The sequence below is a fragment of the Poecilia formosa genome, unplaced genomic scaffold (genome assembly GCF_000485575.1).
Source record: "Poecilia formosa unplaced genomic scaffold, Poecilia_formosa-5.1.2 Scaffold25, whole genome shotgun sequence".
In the NCBI taxonomy this organism is placed as follows: Eukaryota; Metazoa; Chordata; class Actinopteri; order Cyprinodontiformes; family Poeciliidae; genus Poecilia; species Poecilia formosa.
The window spans coordinates 2,138,931-2,156,770 of NW_006799964.1; the positions used below are offsets into that span (position 1 = coordinate 2,138,931).

Here is a 17,840-nt window from a genome sequence, read left to right on the forward strand (position 1 = left end):
CAGGTTTCTCAAAGTCTTTGCTTCATTTGACACAGTGCAACGTGAAAGCAAACTACACCAGCTGAAAAGGTAGCAAACGTTGCACTTTTAGTCCCCAATTGAACTGCGTCTATGAGACTACAAGGTGTGAAAACATGTTACGAATTGAATCTTCAGTTGGCCCTTTTCTTAGCAGCGCTCTGCTCAGCTTCTGTCATTAAAATTCTTCCACCAGTGACTGCTATCACCTCCAGGTAAGACGGGGGCTATTGATGGGGTAAAAATAAACAAAAATAGAAAAACATCCATTAAAATGTAAGAAAACGTAACTGCTGAGAAGCAGTACAACCTGCCTGGATTTTTTTTTTTCTCACTTTATTGTTTAAATCTGTTACATAAACAATATAAGCCACTTATCGGGTTGCCACTCTACCAATCTGCTTTTCTTTTTAGATACTGTTTTAAATCATGAAGAAGTGAAGGCAGAGAGAGGCATTATACCTTTCTTTTATAGCATTATTCTTCAGGCTTAATGAGTACCTAACACCAACCTGACAGCAAGAGCTAAGTATAATGGGAAGAGAGCCTGCAGGCTAAATGGGCGCCTTTGACTTTGCATTGTCTTGCAGATAGTGATTGTGATGTGTCGTACAGCTGGACAGTGATAGACACTGATGTGCATTTCATTCACTACTACCATATGTTCCTTATTGTCTTGTTACACCTCATTTGCAACAAAGTTGAAGAACATGAAAAGAGACAAAAAAACCATCGCATGGGAGTTTTGCTAGGTATTGTAATTTAAAGGCTATCTCTCAGAATGAAATTACTTACAAGTGTTGAATTCTCACTTTATACAATCTTTTTTGTAGTCTGTATAATTTGTATTGTCTAGAATGAAAAAAATACTTTAGGGATTTGTGACATCTTATTTTTTAAAAATATTTCTATACTTTATTGTGTTGGTGTTAGATACTTTGTACATAAATCCTAATAATTTAGATTTTAAAGCTATCTTTCTGCAGTTGTAAAAGTATAGGGTGTAGTTTTGTATTCTTCCTGTTCTCTCTTTTTCTCTTATCTACTCCCCCCCCCACCTTGCCCTTTTTCCTTTCCTTCCTGTCCATTACATTTGAAATAAACCCAAAGCAATTTCTTTTAGTTTCATACTGACTATGTATCTCAAGTGCAGCGTCATAGGGAAAGCCATGATGCACCGCTTGTAAATCTGTAAATCTTGTAAATCTGTTGGCCGTCACATTGGCACTCAAACAACAATATAGAGAGCCACACTGCTAGCCTGCTGAAACCCAGCACCTTGTCCTGCGCTATTTGCTTCGTACAGAGGGACCGGGCTGTCTGCTATTGAGAAACATTGCTTCCTGGAGGAGTAGACTCTTGTCGAGATTTTAAATTTTGCCCAATCGTTAAAGTTTGCTCATGACACATGGAATGTGCCAGCTCAACTCTAAGAAGCTTACCAGAAATTGCCTGAGCTGTAAACAACCGTCGTTCACTGCGAAGAGAGAAGTGCCCAGTCAGACAAGGTGACTGTTAATGTTAACTTCATATTTGGAAGCGTGGCCAAAACGGACTGAATGGCTCCATTCACTTCCTCCGCTGCCATTGCTAAAACTACAGGCAGACTACAATTCTAAATCAGCGCAGAAAATTGACGTTATTGTTCACAACATCACATCTTCTGTTCACTGATTGTCCCGGTTAAAAATCGACCATAGATGATCCGAGTCAAGGGGAGAAATCCCTTGCCTCAGCTTTCTCCCATTGTGCGGTAAGCAAGATTATTTTTTTGAGCGGAGTTGTACAGGAAGGCAATGGTTAGCCTACCCCACTGCCGGATGCTAAAAGTAAAAAATAAAAACAACAAAAAAAAAAGATGAACCGGTAACGCTTTATTTGAAGGGGGTTGAATAAGACTGTCATGACACTGTCATAAACATGACATAACACCTGTCATGAACATGAATAAGCCTTCATGAATATTTATGACTGTTGTCATAAAGTGTCATTCGGTAAATTATGACACTTTTAATACAAAGTTGACATTATTCAAAATGTCTTTGTTATGACAACTTGACATTAACCAGGAAATCATTACTGTTTAAACTTTACCTTTAATAACATAAAGTTACCTAATTGTTAAAGTGCAATCAGTAATTCTTTTATAACAAATTTTTATCAGTAATGATTTCTTGGTTAATGTCAAGTTGTCATAAAAAAGACATTTTGAATAGTGTCTACTTTGTATTAAAAGTGTCATAATTTACCGAATGACGCTTTATGACAACAGTCATAAATATTCATGAAGGCTTATTCATGTTCATGACAGGTGTTATGTCATGTTTATGACAGTGTCATGTCAGTCTTATTCAACTCCCTTCAAATAAAGTGTTACCGATGAACCTTATTGAGGGACACGTTTTTCTGTGTTTTGCAAAGGTTTATTTGCAAAAGTATTTTTGACACCTTTGGGGAAGGTGATTATTTACAGTCATTTAATAGTTCAGTGATCCCCTCGTCTTTTTTTGCTCATGTGAGCAACCACCAGAATAAGATTAGTAATACGGTCTTTCTCACCTACTGTTATACTTTTCATGTACTCTTCCTCATCTGCCTGGAAATTTGGCAGTATCTTTAATGGACATACAAGCTCAGAAAAGAGCAGACTTTGGAATCACTACTCTTAAACACGTAGTTTTATTGACATGTCACACTCTACCTGTCACTTTGTGTTAACAATAACTTTGGCTTCAACAAAGTTGAACTTGCCAGAATAGCTCAAGCTTTAATCATATTTTTGTCATGGATTTTGTGAGGGGGTTTCCTGTCAGATAGCTTTGATTATGAAAAAAAGAAATGGATTTGCTTTCTCAGCTCACAAAAATGCCCTTTGAATCCACTGATGATATTTGATGGATAATTTCATGATAAAGTAAGGAAATGTGTGTTGTACTGTTCATAGATTTGTACATTTCAGCATCTGGAGGCTGTTTTGGCTTTTGGCTTGGAGCTGGAATGACAGGGTTTGTTTCTGTCTGAATAGATAAGAGGAAGCTGCTTACATCCCCCTCTTATCACTCAGCTCAGGGCTAATATCCCTTTTATTGTTTTTTTCTGCCTTTCACTTATCGTCACTGTTTGTTGTTGGTGGATGGAGTGGAGGTTATGCAGCTTTTTTTCTTTTTCTTGCCCTGCATCAGTGCCAAAGTATATCAAGTCAACATCAAATGTTAATTCAGAGAGAAGAACGATATTTAGAACATTTTTATTTCTCATTATTTCACACAAATGTGTCATAGTAAGTTAAGTGGGGTTTGATAGATTTCTTATGCTACATACTCATGCATGCACACAAAGAGCCATCAGATGGGATTACAAGGTGAGAGGGATCAACAACCTAGATTTCTTCTGATAACTGTTCTATCAAATTTCCTGGTTACGTCCCCTCCTAAGATCTTGGATGGCCTGAAATTCATTTCTGTGATAGCTGAAGAGATAATTGAATTCTCCTCAACTGTGTGATGTGCTTTTCCTACCTCTTTGCTCTAAAGCAGTCTTTCTCAAACTGTGGTCCGCGGGCGCCTTCTAGTGGTCCGCAAGGTACTGCATGTAATCAACCTTTTATTTGCCATGACGTGATCTCAAAATGCGACGCATACAGGCTAGCTTACCAAATGATTGTGTTTAAAATAATAATGGGTAAATGACTTAAAACTGGGTCACCCAAAAGAAAAACTGAAGATACCGGTGGAAAGAAAGCAATGCCAGGATTACTTATCGGAGGAAGCCAAATCATACCTGCTTAGAAAATTGATGCCATTCACTAGCGATTTGATTGTTTTATGACCGGAATGGTGGGGCTTATGTTATTAAGGATTGTTCTTTGCTTTTTATGACTTTGCTTGGTTATAATACCCTGCTCACACATCAACAGCTATTATTTTTATTTCAGTAAAAATTGCTAAATTAAAAACAATAGACAAATACAATTGATAGAAGAGGATTTTTGCCTATGCCAAAGCAACTCAGGTTTATTTGTCTTTTATTTGAGCTTTTAAATTAAATTAAATTGTATTAATGCACACAGCACTTATTTTTTTTTATTATTATTATTTTTTTGATTCCATGTGTTGGAAAGCTTACAATCCACACTTTCAGAATCTGTAACTCAAAATGCTCAGAATAGCTTAGTCTTTGTGGCTTAGTCACATTTACCAAACAGCATCACCTTTCTCATTAGGATGAACAAAGAAAACCACAATAAGCAAGTTAAGAACCTAATATTTTCATTTCAGGTTCTTTATATTAAGATGTGTTTTTGCGGGGCAGTTTCAAGCTAGGTGGTCTGTGAGTGTTTGTTAGATGGGTTAAGTTGTCCTCAGCCTGAAAAAGTTTGAGAAACACTGCCTTTAAACATCAAATAGAATATGAGTATTTAGTTGCTACTTGTTATCAAGAAAATTACTTGGTCACATTTAAATTCAGGCATGTTTGTGTTTCAGTCTTTATACTTGTATAGTGGTTGCAGTGAAATGGAAGGTAGTGAAAGGACCTTGTTTTGGTGACCCCTCTTGCACACCATCTTAAGGATGGTTAGGTTGGGTAAATGCCCAACCTAACCCCTGCGGGATCCTTGTGGTTAGGTTGGGCATTTACCCATAATGCAACAATGATTATTGATTTGGTACCTCTTACAACCTGGTAAAGCTTTCAGTAATAAAAAGCCTTGCTGCCAACTAACTTCTACCCCCGCCCCCACCATCTCCCAGGTATGCTGCCATCTTCTGTTCTCTAGATGACTTTATTTGCACATTCTAACATTTTGCTTTACATCCTCCACTCGTGCACACCAGACAATACTGATGACTTTCACACTCAATATTATAAACTTTGATTTTAAGCTTAGTTTGTGTTAGATTTATACTTTAGAAAGTGTGTATATTTGGTGTGTCTCTCTCTTTGTTTTGGCCTCTGAGCCAGGTCATAACACTACAGAATGAATTATCTCAGTCTCTGTAAATGTTGCCATTGTTTGTAGTAATACCCATTTATGCTCTCTCCAGGATTGCTTGTGTTGCCACTGAAAAAAAAAAAAAAATCACAAAAATTACTCTTTGAATCATCTTTTCCCCAAAGGTGCATTTACTCTAAGAAAACAACCAAAACAAATAAAATATTTCAGTCCACTCTATCACTTTGCAGCTGATATAAAACAGCTAAGGGAAGGCACATTAAAAAATGCATCTGACAGGCAGAATTGGAAAAATAGTTGAGCTTAAAGCCAATGTGGTGCAGACGCCTTCTTTGTGAACATTTAAGGCATTATTTTTTTGTTCACGAATAGAATCAGAAAAATAATAAATCAGAGAAAAAAAACTCAATTTTAATTAAAGCCGTAAACGATGAATTAGCACCTCCAGGCAAGATGCCGTCAGAATGTTGTTAAAACTGTGTCATCTTGCTTTCCAAACTAGTTGGACGGAAACCACAACAACAACAGATTGATTTGTTTGTGCTAATGTACTCCTTGAAGACAATACATGAAGCGCTGAGCCAAAGAGAAAGTCTTGACCAAGCAGAAAAAAGTGACCAATCAATGTTGGGGGGAAATAACATTAACATGTTGAGGCCATTTGGGTGAAGATACCATCTGGTTCAAGTTGCAGTCAAGTGATGAAGAATTTTCCTCCCTGTAGGAATTACAGCTCAGGGCTAATACCCCTCTTATTAATCACAGTCTGTCCCTCTGTTTTTTAATACAAGTTCATTGTGTTTACTTGCTTCTTATTACCTGATGGTTTGCAGGAGTTTTTTTTATTTTTTTTTTATTTTTATTTAATTGTTATGCTAAATATAACTTTGGTTTACAAGGTCATTCAAATATTAATTTCCAGTCTTTAATAGATTTTTAACGGTAAGGAGTTTATGCTTTACATAGCCTGATACGTCGATCAAAACCAATTAGACACCAGGTCACTTTACCCCTACATCAGTTTATGCTTTTGTTATGTTTCTAATCCCTAAACTAGCAGTTTTAGCCATTTTGAGTGTTTTACGGTTGTCAGGGCATGTCTAAAAGGTGACTTTGGGTTCATACTCATAATTAGGAAAAAGAAAACCTCTCTTAGCTGCATCAACTGGATTTCTTGTGTGAATTTCCCACATGTAAATTTGTCCAGCAAGCTTAAATCCTGCTATCTAACTGTTGTTCATGTTTTGTGGATAACCACAAGTGTTCATCTGTTGATTTTATAATTTTGACTGCCTTGAAAAATTCTGACATTCTGTTTTTGTCCTCACCTTCCCCTGTCCTTCTCCCCCCCAACCCTTGCTTCTCTTTTTTGCTCCAATAACATCTTCTAAAACAAGGTAAGACCCAAGTCTTAGATAATTTATCAACTTTATATTTTTCCATTGCACCCAGCTTTTTACTCAAACTTTCTTTTTCTTGGACATAGTTCTTCTCAAGTGCATGCAAAGACCTGATGAACCTTTTAGGAAATAAAACCCCTCATTTTCTATCCTCATTGAGAATGACTTTTCAAACATTTTACTATCCTTGCTTGAGGTAATCAGGAGACTGTTATTGCTTTTAGTGGGATTTCAGTCTCTTAATGTACTCATTTCTGTGGAAGGAAGACATTTTGTTGCCATGTGTCTGCCATTTTAATTAAGAACTTGTCCTGCAAAAATTGCATTTTGGCCATAGACTACATAATTGGTAACCTGATTTATTTTACTTTTTAAAGAATGTTAGGTGTTGTAAAGTGACGATCAATAAATCAGAAGTCCATGACTTTATCAGCTTCTTGTAAATAAAAAGAATCTTGAGCAGGACAAGAAAGAAATATGCAATTTTATCATATTTCCAGGTAGAGAAGTTTTCTTTCATTCAGTTCATTACTTTATGAGCTTATTAAGAGGTAGTGGATTGCCTATTAGTACTGGTATACAAGAATGAGTTTCTTATTCTTTTTTCCTCTGTTTTTTTCTTTTCCCAGTGCCAGCAAAATGTTGCCACAAAAATTAAAAAAAATGTCGACGTAACTATTATGTTTTGAAAATCTGTTTTGAAGAATTTTGTCCATTTGTTCCCTCACTTGTTGAATTTTCTTTTGTGCAGTTTTATTGTTTGAAAGGTCATGGTTTTCAGTGAAACCCACATCTATCAAAGAGCAACAGACTTCAAGCATTTAGGAGGTTGCAGTGTGAAAACCATTATTGTTCTTCCCTCCAGTAAAGAGGCGTCTCGTATTCAGACCCTGGGAATGTGAGCGCCCCTCGGTTTTGTACGAAGCACAATGATTTATTTTCACACACATTTTCACATGCTTCCAAACCCAGTGAAAAGTGGGATGAGGAAGATGAGGTTGGGTTAATATTAGATTATCCAATTCAGTGAGCAAATCGGAAAACATCTACATTAGTTTTGTGTTGGTTGTCTGTGAGCTATTCTTCGATTATTTCTGCTTTGTCATATGCTATTTTACCTCCAGTCACTCTCCAGACCATGACTAGAAGCAAAATATGTGAGGTCTTTATTTAGCTCCCACACCAAGAGTTAAGAAGCAATGTTTTCCCTGAGGAAAATTGGAAACTGAGAAACTTTTACATGTTGGCAGCATATCTGTGTTAAACACCAATAATTTCATTAGGCACACTTAACTGGTGCCCTTTTAGTTTCATAATGGCATTTGTTCTCTTTTTTTTGTCAAAAGTATATATAACTAAGAACAGATATAACCCACAGCCATTCCCCCCTTTAAGGACACAGAAACACAGACCCGTACACAGAAAATTTTCCATCCCGGTAGGTCATCTACCTGCTGTGCAACATCTGATGTACTGGCACTTTCTCCTTTCCTCTGATTAGCTTGAAAGGAAGTGGCTGAAGGCCATCAGGGCTATAGAGTGCGCCCGCATGTGTGTGCACATATATTATTAAGAACTGTTCCTGTGCTGTGTTTTTTTTTCCTTCCTGCTGTGAGGGATTTTGGGATGTGAAGATGAAAAGGACATCCAAAGGTTTCAATAAATGGCACATACACAGAGCCACAAACTAACAGAATTTATTTATTTTTTTTCCCTTCTGCGTGAGCTGAAATATGCTCTAATTACCTATCAGACATCATTATCATCAAGGACATGTTAAGCATATTTCTATCAACTTTCTAAATGCAGCGATATTCAGCAATTTTTATTTTAGCAATATTACTCATGCTAGTCTTAAGTTAAGCTTCTGATGATGACTTGACTGTCATCCTACATAAAATTTAATGGATCTCCATGTTACCCTGCTACGTAACAAGAAAAAGTTCTCAGAAAACCTGTTAAGCAGCAACCTTTCTTGATATGAACAGTGCAGACAGTGACCTTTAGTCAATTAACACAACAAAATATTCATTAGGCTATCAGATAATCTTTACTGACATGTATTGCCTTTGAGGTTCAGAACAGTCAACACCATTAAAAACACACTTTTGAAAGACAAGTCACACACATTTGAATGTTCACGTAAGTAAACATTGAATAAAATGTTTTTTTTATGAATACATTCCAGACTTATCTTCCAGACTTACTATATAATTAAACATTCAAATATCTGTACTGATATGCATTTTTAAAAATATATAATCTCCTCTTCCTCCCCCGATTATGTAATACAACACATTTACTGGTGACACACCGATGCATTAGGACAATATCAAGTCAAGGGAAACTAACGGTATATTAAAACTGACTTCATGTCCCACCTGTTTAGTTAGATGGACTCAGGTCTGGTTAACTAATGAAAATGAGTAAAGACATAATGAATGTTTAGATTTGTACATTTATACTACCAGATAACATGAAGCCTCATTCTGAGGACAAGAGCTTCTATTCTGTCACGTCATATCGACATGACAGGAGAAGGTTGGAATCGCACCTAGAACCTTCTGATTGAAAGATTACTACTGCTGAGCAACAGCCGGCCCTTTGTAAATGTAAATAATTTTATTTTGGAGGAAATTTAAAGTAAGAAAACAAACTGCAATGAAAATAAGAAATCTTTGAATGACTGAATACAAAACAGACCTCGCAACACGTTAGTTAACTTTCCAAACTTCTGCATGTCCAGACGCTATCCAGAAGTGGAAAGAACAGGGTGGCTGGAAATATGAAATTGAACTTATGAAAGACGTCTGTGTCACTAAAGCATCTAAGTCCCACCACCCTTGGCTCTAACTACCAGCCCACTTAAAGCACTGAGTGCAATCAACAGATTTTTATTTATTTTTTTCTAGATCAATATTTGATATGAATTCATTCGTTGTCTTTTCACCTTTTTTGCTCACTACATTTGTTTTCTCTCACGGCGTTAAAATTCGGAGGGCACATTGTCCACACTTTCTACTAGTGGAGACACCAAATTGTGCCAGTAGCAGAACACACTGCATACAGTCAGCAGGTGATTCTTCAGTGTGGACAAGGAATCATTTGTATTCAAATTACTAAACAAGTGCAGATAATGTGTCCCAGATCACCATTACATAGATATTCAGTCCATTCTGAAATATGCAAACAATTGCATTGTTAAATTAGATAATGCAATACTGCCTTGGGCTTCTAGAAATGATTTTTCCAAACTATTTGGTCTGTCATTAGTTACCAGAACTATTTTAATATGTGAAGAACTACGTCTTTGTTTGGTTTAAAGTTCAACTGCATTAAAATGTAACAATAAAAATTTGGCTTATACGTCTGATGGGGTAATCCTGGCCCTCAGTAACTTCTAATAATGAGTGCTGTATTACTTTCCTGCTTACTTGGAATCAGAAAGGCTTATTCTTAGCTAACAGAAATGGATGAGTCACAACTGCCAAAAATCCTGCTTTTAAGCTTTTTTTCTTCTGAGGCAATCAGAAAGATAACAGACCAAACACTGATGATTATAACTTCAAATGATGGCAAGACGGGAAATGAAACCCATGCAAAATGGATTTGAGCTGCTTTTGATCCACTTTCATCCATACATTATATGGATACATGGGCCTTTTTGTTTTTAATGTGTTTCAAATGTATGGAAAATGTGCAGAAACAGTTGAGAAATATGGGAAAACAAGAAAAGAACATAATATTTAAGAAGACAAAATACCCTATGCTTTGCATATGCTTGACTTCTCATTACATCCTGTATTTAACTAGAGACCTGACATTTTTTCTTTTTGATCTGATGATCGTTAAAGTAGCTCTGTTGAAAGACAGTTGTTATAGTCCTAACCAAGAACAAGTCTGACCTGAATTCTAATTCTTTACATTATGATTCGAGGAATTTATATGGAAGCTTAGTATGTATGTGGGTTGTTTTAGGGTTATTGTGAGTAGTCAGTGAAGAAGTGGATTCTTCTTATGTGCTCCTTCTGATGGGAAATTTATTTTATGTCAATATTGCAGTTCATTGTCCAATGTACATAAACATACTGTTATGTAAAAGTTAATGTAAAGCCTGAAGCAATAAAGCACTTGTATCTCCTTTACACTTAAATCAATATATTTTACATGTACCAGCTCTGGCGCTGTGAACATGGTGATGACTTAATCAAAGTGACAAACTTGGGCTTGGAGTGTGTGATAAATTAGTTTTGAAGCTTTGTATCAGCAAAAAAGTTTCACCGAAAGAACATATTGCATAAAAAAAAAAAAAAGTTGGCATTGGGTTGAGTTTAAGAAAAAAAAATGCTGAATGTGCTTGTAGACACAGAGACTACAGTCTATTGTGACACTTCAACATGGGCACATCAACCCACAAAAATGAGCTTACACACAGCTCCTCTCCCACACACAGCTGACTCCTACAGTGTGTACTCCCGGGCCAAGGGAACAAGGGAACAGAAACCTGTGACATAAACCCCCAACAGCAGGTGCTGAATAATGTAGTTAAGACACGGCACGCACACATACCTGCCTACACCTGGGTTTTTTTTGGGGTCTAGGGGGCAAAAAGCTGGCATAAGGCCCACTGTGCCTGTCAGAACCAATCAGAGCACTTGGCTGAGAGCTGGCATTTATAGCTGATTTGTCAGGATCGGCGGGCCCACGGGGCTTGCCCAGTAATAAGCTTCCACCTGTGGTGATGGATCACCTATGACACAGCTGGCCACATAGGGAGAGACAAGGCCACTGGCATGCTTTGAGATGAGACAAGACCAGACACAGGAAGGACAGAAGGGAAAAAGAAGTGCAAGGAGAATAGGAGGAGTTTAGGGCAGGAAAAAATTTCCCATATTTTTCTGTGAAACACAACTATATTATAGATAGAAATAGGTTCTAGAAATGCACTAAGATAATTTGAATGAATTTAAGAAAGGCTAACACATTGAAGTTGATTTTTAAATTGTCTGCTCTGGATTCTGGTTGTTCACTGGATTGTTGAAGTTCTCCATCAAGACCTGCAAAACTTTCACATCATCCCACCCCAAAGGATGGTTCTAGTCAGAGACCAACAATGGTCAATGCCCCTGCAGGACTGTCCTAGCCCTCGTTGTTGCTGCTCTAGTGAAGACGTAATACTAAATCAGTTTCTTACGATCGTATGTGCTGGCACAGAAACTGTAACTTACCTGTTCCCACCTTCAGAGTTTTACTTTAACATTGAAATGAACATTGAGATGTTGGACTTGTTGTTTTATTCAGAGATTTCATCTGCTAGATCATGGCTCTGCAACCTGCAGCTTCAGAGCCACAAGTGGCTTTTTGCCAATATGGCTCACTTAATATATTAAGATTAAACAGTGAAATATTGCCCTGCTTTTTGTTGTTTCATTCATTTGTTCTGTGACTCTATGAAAAAACCTTGTGTGGTCTCATGCTGGTAACTTGCCACACTTGGGCTTTGCTGATATGTGCATACATAGCCACTCACACGTCTTTACCGGCATTATTAGCGTCTGTCTTTTTAACCCAAAGCTTACCAAGCCAAATGGCCATCCATCCTGAGCCTGATTATCCTGGATTGTTCTTGATGTTTCCAAAGAGTTTTCCTTTTGACTGTCACCTTCCATTCTTCTTGCTCAGAGTGGAAGGTTGCGATTCTATGCAATCCTATGATTTCCTAACAACATCTTTGACTTTTTGGAACAGAATTTCAGTCATTTGAAAGTTGCAGCCTTTACTTGGAAGGTAAACCAGACTGAGATTTGTTTTGCTCCTTATTGGATACATATAAATAAAATGAGCTGAATTAAAATTCATGTCTTTTCACTTGAACTGGAGTGCAAGACCACAATGGCCTTGAGGAAAGGTAGTTTTTTTTCAAATCTGTAACTCTCTGTAAGGTGCACAGAAAGGTAATCATTACATACCGTGGTCATTAGCCACTTTAGAGACTAAACAAAAGGGTTGTATGAAAACCTTTGATGCTGTTTCAGAGCAAGTCAGGAAGGAAGACTGGGAAATAATTTTTGTACCTAATGCTGTGAGCAAGGTGGACGGTAGAACTGTTTTATCTTTAAACCATTTAAAAGGTCAAATTCAACAGATGCCCAAAACCAAAATGTGAAGCTATGAATCCGATTCACTTTACACTGTATGTGCTGTTTGCCAAACTGATAGCAGAGCATCAGATGCTACAAGTGTGAATCCTGACTTACCTCAAGGAACACTGGTGGGAGATTCTGTACAAAAAACTAAACCTGAAAACAGAACTCGCTTCAGTTTTGATGGACAGCTACCATTTTCTCTCACGTGAACTTGTCCCCTGAATTCACTTACTGGATAAGACCTTGTATGGCAGTCTGAGAAAGTGCCTGTTTTTGTTACCCCTGTCTTTTGAATGTCAGTGTACTGTCAGATTTCATGACCCAAGGCCAAGAAATAGCGAGATCAGGAAGGCTGTCACTTCACTGTGGTAAATTCATTTTGTCACTCGCATATGGCAAGCATAAGATAAGCTGAGTTTCAAAAGGACATGAGAAAACACAGATATGCCTTCCTTTTTAAAGAGTTATCCACATACACCTGAAGAAAGCCATGCACCAAGACTACAATTTAGTTCCTTAACTTAGGTCAGTGACTTGTCAGTCCCTGTGTGTCTTATTTTAAGTAGCAGTCATCAATTATAGATGTATTGAGGGGAATAATTGATGGGACACACAGCTTCCTCTAATGTTGCCAAGCTTGACAGATGAAGGCAGAGAATGAACTCTTCGGTGAAATTGCCCTTCACCTGCCCACACTCGCTCGTACACACTCGCACTTACATTGATGGATAGATGGGCAGCTGGAAGTCGGTGACTGGATCTTTTTAGCTACTTATACAGCACTTATCCACATCATCTAGACCAATATTATCAGACTGTCGTCAATCTCGATCCGTCCGTCACTCTTATCGTTACATGTATTGTCATGTGTCTTGACCTAAAGATAGCCACAGACTCAGCTTTCCCAAGTGTAATTGTAGAGCTATCTTAGTGGCACATTGTTCTTGCCAGACTTTACTTTTCCTTTTAATCACTTTTATCACAGCTATAACTGTATCAAATTACAGTCATAACTGAACAAGATTCACTCCCACTATTACTGTCTAAATATATCTAGTTAAAAAACTTTGTTGGAGTTGTGGCGCAGGGGGAAAAGCCCACAAATCCTTGCATGGAGGTTTCCAGTCCTCAGCGCGGCTGTTATGGGTTCGAGTCACGGCCCATTGACCTTTGCCGCATGTCTTCCCCTTTTCCCACAACCCTATTTCTTGTCAAAGTACTGTGAAATAAATGCCACAAGAGCCAAAAAGTACTTAAAAAAAAAAGATTTTTATTAACCTGTTGCAAAAATTTAAACATACTGGACTGAGGGTGTTAGAAGTTAATAAAAAACTTTAGAGCAAAATGGCAGAACATAACAGAACAAGTTAAAGTGGTGGTATCATGTATTTTCCATGCACATAGTGCCATTTTATAGCACCTTCAATTAACTGTTAACTTCAGTTATTGTATACAAAAGCATCAGTTTATATCAAAAATGATCTAAAACATAACTATACAATTTGACACCTTGAAAGTGGCCTCTGTCTCTTGAAAAAGTTGATATTCTTACCATCACTCCCCCTTTCAGCACGTCATGACAGTGTTCCTCCGTGATGCCATTTACAACTATAAAGGCTGTTTAGGGACGTTGGACCAAGAAATAGTTTGTAACATAAGTTCAGCAGATGTGCAGCTGTCCTGGTGCTGCTGCAGCTGTTCTGATGGGGCTGAGAGGCAACAGGTGGTCCGTAATATGAACAGGCCTTTAGACACCCCCAAATGGCTGCAACCAGAAGATGCAAGGATGATTTTCAAACATGCGTGAAAGAATCAAAGTAAATATTGTAAATATGGATTAGTGTAAAGCTAAAAAACCAAAGTTGATTTTACAGGATGCCTGTCCACACCCACCCTCCACTCCACCACCCTCTTTACAAATGATTGACAAAAAGTATTGAAAATGACATTTAAATTTAACACAGAAAACTCAAATATTTTTTACTTTTGATTAGGAACAATCACAAAAAAGTATTGTACCATCAGCAAACCTGCATCAAGACGATTTTTGAAAAAATAAAAATAAAAAAAACAAGTTCTCAAAGTCTTGCTTTGGACCTTTTATTATAGGCAGGAAAAACTGTTGAACTGGTTTACACATGTATATGCCTAAGTTGCATATTTTACTTATTTGTTTAATAACCTTTCTGAGATAATTGCACTGTAAATACTCTGTCTTTAACATTTAATACACAAAGTAATCAGTAGTAGATACTTTGGATTGTGAGTCTGATATTTCTGTTTCTAATAACTGGAGTCTTTTTTTATGTTTATGTTTTATGTTGTACAGTATATTATTGTTCATCTTGTGCTTTATTTGTGTATTTTACCATTTTAAAGGTCTTTTGTGCGAGCCCATATATCTGATGCTTTTGTTACACCTCAATTTCCACTTTTATTGGACAATAAAGTCTGTTTCTACATTTTTTGTTGTATTCAGTAAGTTGTTATATAACCTTAGGAGAACCTGTATCCTATTTATGACCCAGCACCCAACAGGACCCTTTGCGTTTTTCTGTTTATGCATACCTTCAGACCTTTAAAACAGTTTCCTCAGCATGAAAGACTTTGCTCTTGCCTTTGGAGATGTCGCTGTCATTTTATGTGTTGCGACATCTACTAGCTACTGCCAGGCTATTTCAAAACTGTGAAGAGGGCACAGAAAGGTCCAAGGGAATGCACGACAGGAGTGGGGTGAATGCACACATGTGTACTTTCTTCCTGCATATTTGTTGTGCTTTTCTGTCCTTTAGCAACCGCCCAAAGCGCATATTGAAATATTATGAAACATGTGACAAATCAAGAGAGATAACATTTCACTGTTTAAGAGGAGGAACTTATTTTGACTCCCCCCTAAGCGGTAGTTTTACACAAATGTATATAGAGTACTCCGTTCTTTTTTGTTTGCTTGTCAGTTTGATGAAATTAAGAGTTGTTGCTAGATTTTGTGTTAGCTTTTATTTAAGGTTTATTACTTCCGTGTAAATTTGTACAGTTGCTCATGTGTGCGTTGTCGTGGAGGAACTGAATAAATGTGATTGTTCAAATTTAAAGCTTTCAATTTGGAATAGTCTTCCCGTCCGACAAGTACATCTTTACTGTGCTGTATTGTGGCACGTGAGGTGCGCACATTGCATTTCATATCTTAATCACCTTTGCTTTCAGAGTATTGTGGACTGAGTCTGTTCAAATGTTTTATTTAAAATGTCCTTGCATTTTAAGGAGGTAATGGGTTCACAGGCTATTTGGAAGAGAAAAAATATCAGCATCACATATTTCTGTCAAATTTAACTTTGGGAATGCTACAACTAAAAGCCCCACTGGAGATGATCAAACCCCACATGATTGCAACCCTGGCTGAAGGACAGATTTTCTTCCCGAATTGACTCTGCATGTTGAGAGCTTCAAATGACTGCTGACGGTTGGTTGGAGACTTGGTGACCTTAACATCCCCAGCTTTGCAACAGTTCTATAACGGAGACATTGGAATATATTTTTTAACCATGCTCTTCCATGTATATGGTGGAAAAACTAATCTGAGTCTTTGAATCAGTTGTATTTCTCAACTTTAAAATGTTTTGACTTTGGATATGGGAAATTGTAGGTAAGAAGCTAAGAAGTTATTGCAGCCATTTTCTGACTTATCAAGGGCAAAACATAACTTCTGTTGCTGAAGCATGATTTCTTGTCACATTTTGAAGAGTGGCTAAAAAAATAAAGTTTTGTGTAACATCAATTATTTAAGGCTACAAAACCAGATATTTGGGTTGAATTTTTATATAATATCTAGTCTTGGATTAGGCTACTACAGTACATATTTATGTATTTTAAAACTTTACAAGCTACTTAACAAGAGTGTTAATAAGATGGTAGCATTCAATATTTTTATATATTAAAATTGCATATTAAAAGCACAAAGTTGATTTATACTGGTGAAATATATTCACATTGAATAGTGAATTATTGAGAGGCAAACCTTTTTGTACATGTGTGTGAGAGATCTTAGCAACACTTGAAAGTATCCAAAATATTTGATCTGTTTTGTTTATTTGAACTCTTTACATTTTATTTTGTATTTATGTCTTTGGACCATATTACACATGTCTAAAGACCCATAGCAGCCATTGCAAAGCAGTGTGCCTTTGCAATGGCACACTCAGTTTTAAAGACAGTAAAAATTAATAGAATATCAAAGCATAAAAACATTATTTTAGTATACCCACTCTTTGGGTGATAATTGTGTGCCACACCAACTCAGAAATGAGTTCCATTGTGGAACAACAATAAAAGAACTAAAACTAGAAAACATAAGCTGGAAAAAAAAAATAGCCCTCTAACCCATAATGTGCCACTTTTAATCAAAAATCAAAGTACTCTGGAAAACGGTGTGGTTTTACATTTGCATATCCACCAATCAAGAACAAAAGATTAGATTCTTGTCAATTATGCCAAATGTCTCAAATTCCCAAGTTACAAGACCATTTTGTGCTATGACAATGAGCCAAAACAAACAGCAAGAGTCTTAAGAAGCCACTCCAAGCAATACAAAGACTAGTCCTGCAACAGATGGTGCAGCCCCTGCAGATTTATTCTCTCAGCATCAACGAGTCCGGCTGGGATAGCATGAAGAGACAGAACTAACCAAGACAGTCTATGTCTCCACATGAGCTGCAGCAAGCTTGCTCAAACGCTTGGCATCCCCCCCATTTTCCAGTTGCATAAGTCTAAATAAAAGTCTAATATTGGAAATGTTTTTCAAACAAACTGTTTATTTGGTTTTAAAATAATATTATGGATAAGTAATTTAGTCCCATAAACCTTATAGTATTCAATCTTCTATTAATGAACATTATTTTTCTTAAACATGTTGAATAAAAATTACATTAATTTAAATGAGACTTATGAAAGAGTCATATTGACAAGCTTTCAGGAGAGGGAAAAAAAACTATAACAATAAAATGAATAAATTTAAAAGATGATGGCTGAAAATGCATAAAGATAAAAAGTATAATAAGAAGGTGATATGTATATGATTCACTGATCAAATAACTTGCTTGGCTGCAACCTAACAGACGAGAACAGAATTTTGAATTCCTGCAGTAAGTCAGTTTTCAAAACACTGCCCCTCTCTCTCTCTCTCTCTCTCTCTTTCTCTCTCTCTCTCGCTTTCTTGCTCCTTCTCTCTCTCCCTATCTTAGTTTTTCACAAATTTTTTGAAACCTAAATGGCCTTTTAGCTGGTGAAATTAACAAGCAAAAGCAAATTATTAATATTTAAAAACTG

The 17,840-nt window shown here is 36.8% G+C and overlaps 1 protein-coding gene across 4 annotated transcripts in view; it reads left to right on the forward strand.

Moving 5' to 3' along the window:
- The window catches only part of grid2 (glutamate receptor, ionotropic, delta 2), a 437,740-nt gene that overhangs the window by 166,489 nt on the left and 253,411 nt on the right, over positions 1 to 17,840 (forward strand). The gene's annotated exons all lie outside the window — the stretch shown is intronic.